General features: G+C 32.6%; 1 long non-coding RNA gene across 1 annotated transcript in view; it reads right to left on the reverse strand.

Annotated features, from left to right (window-relative positions):
- Positions 1 to 259: 259 nt before the first annotated feature.
- LOC113226765 overlaps positions 260 to 2377 on the reverse strand; it is a 12057-nt gene continuing 9939 nt past the window's right edge. The window contains exons 3-4 of the long non-coding RNA XR_003310144.1: positions 527 to 675; positions 260 to 297 (exon numbers count right to left, since the gene is read on the reverse strand). This is a non-coding gene — a long non-coding RNA (uncharacterized LOC113226765). The remainder of the gene's footprint in view (positions 298 to 526; positions 676 to 2377) is intronic.

Below are 2377 nucleotides of genomic sequence, written 5' to 3' on the forward strand. Positions count from 1 at the left end.
AAATGAACAGGATCTTATTTTAGAAACTTATAGAATTTATTGCTATGGTGACTAATATCAAAAACAGCCAGTCACTAATATAAAAATAGCACCGATTATTGTTCTTGATACTATTTCTAGTAAGAGAAATTATAAGATAAATATTTCACACAGGGTACCGCAACGAATAAACTTACGTCATAGGGTGACGGATGCAGTGGCAGTGCTCCACGGTCTTTGTGTTTTAAAGCTCTGAGTGGCAATGCAATTGTTATGGATAGGCGGGTCGCTTATATCCAGGTCCACGACTTGTTCGTCCTGTCAGTTGGTATCATAAAAAAGACGAAATTATCATTTGAACATTTTTGTTACTTATTTGGATCAACAAGCAACAAACACAATTAAAACTTGTAACTAATTTTTACAATACAATAAATATTACAATGATTGTGTCAGCAACACTGTAAACCACTAATTACGACAACAAAGCTGAGATGTGGTAATGCACATCAAGAATAAAGAATTAAAGAAAAAAATAGTTACGTACAATGGCGATCGATAGTCTCTGTTTACTCCAATGAGAATCCAAGGGCATGTGTAAGCTTGATAAAAACATTACACATGCATTATCGATGCGTTATACATGTAACAAGTAATATTGTCCGATATAAACTTGACATATAAGGTATTCCAAAGCTATAAAAAAAAAATAAGTTCACATATTTAGACAAGCAAGTGCATATATTATTTTTGTTATTATTTTAATTATAGGTAGGTACAATCAAAATAATAATAACATGTAAAAATGCCCAAAATGTATTTTGAACGATTATGATCGGTGTGTTATTATTATATTTGACAGAATTCCTTATTCCAAATTCGAAAAATTCTCAAATTCATTGTTTTTAGTTGTCGTCGAACGTAACGTGTAGACAAACTGTGAAGAAGTTTAATTTTTAACCGACTTCAAAAAAAGGAGGTGCTCTATTCGACTGTGTTTTTTTTGTATGTATGTTACGCGATAACTCCAGTATTTGTGATCCGATTTTCATGATTCTGTTTTTGTTGGAAAGAGGGTACCTGCATAGTGGTCCCATTTAATTTTGAAGAAATTAATTTTGAAGAAAAAAGAATAGCGCCTAAATTTTATTATAAGGAGCATTTATTTAAATTATTGATTTTGCTATTCTCCAATTCAAGGCGTTTTTCTTTCTCAATATACTACGCTTTTTTGTTGTCGTCGAACGAAACGTGTAGATAAACTGTGAAGAAATTTAATTTTGTTATTATACAAAAATATTTGCTACCATAACATCGTTACAACGCTTTCTTCGACATTATAAACACGTATAATTCCTTAACAAAAAGGTGCTTTCGAAGGGTGAGAATAGGATCACATGTTTACCAATTAAGCTCTTCAGTTCTCGCACCCAGACAACTATAAACATAACCAGTAGTGAATAGATCCTAACGACTTAGGCAAGGGTTAATCCTTATATGTCATACACCACTTACGTAGGTATTATCTAATTGGTCTAAGTTCATTTGTCACTGTCCCTGTATAGTATAAAACACACTTACAAGTTTGGAAATGGACAAACACGGCTTCTTAGCCGACCGTATGAAGGAACACATCAGAGCAATAAAAATAATGGACAGAAGCACGGAAGAAAAAAACAGTGGAAGTGCCTTAAGCTTCGACTACTATCAGAACCGATGTCGCCGAAACTTACATATTCTTAATTTAAATAACTACAAAATCTTGATAATGATTGGTCGTAGTTTCAAATTTAAAAGGAAATAACAAATTCTGGATTGTTAATATAATTTAAACTTTACCCTGTTTTTCATATCGTTGAAAGTTCAATATCATCAATACCTATTATTGCGAGTTATGAAGTTTTGAAATTGTATTGAAATTTCAATCAATGTGCTGCCATACAGCGATTATTTGCCGGACAAATTGGAGTTATTAATTTAGTTTTCCAAAAAAGATGCTACCATAGTGCAGGGACAGCTTTCCTTTCATTTCATGTTCACAAATAACCTCCGGTTAAAAAAACCGACCTGAAAAGTCATTCAGCCCCCAGTTTGCCTCCCTTAGAGGTGGAATATTTTCTTTAAATTTAAATGGGACCACATCTGAGGTACCTGCTTTCCAACAAAAAAAGAATCATGAAAATTGGTTCACAAATGGCGGAGTTATCAACAAAAAAAATACAGACGAATTAATAATAATAATAATAATTTTATTCAATTTAAGCCTTTTACAAGTATATATATATATATACATAATGGATGCAATAAGGTGAATGTGAGAGAGTAAAAATGCGAATGTACATGCGTTGGGAGTGTGTGTGTGTGTGTGTGTGTGTGTGTGTGTGTGTGTGTGTGTGTG

The sequence above is a fragment of the Hyposmocoma kahamanoa genome, unplaced genomic scaffold, assembly GCF_003589595.1.
Source record: "Hyposmocoma kahamanoa isolate Upper Pololo Valley unplaced genomic scaffold, ASM358959v1 202, whole genome shotgun sequence".
NCBI lineage: Eukaryota > Metazoa > Arthropoda > Insecta > Lepidoptera > Cosmopterigidae > Hyposmocoma > Hyposmocoma kahamanoa.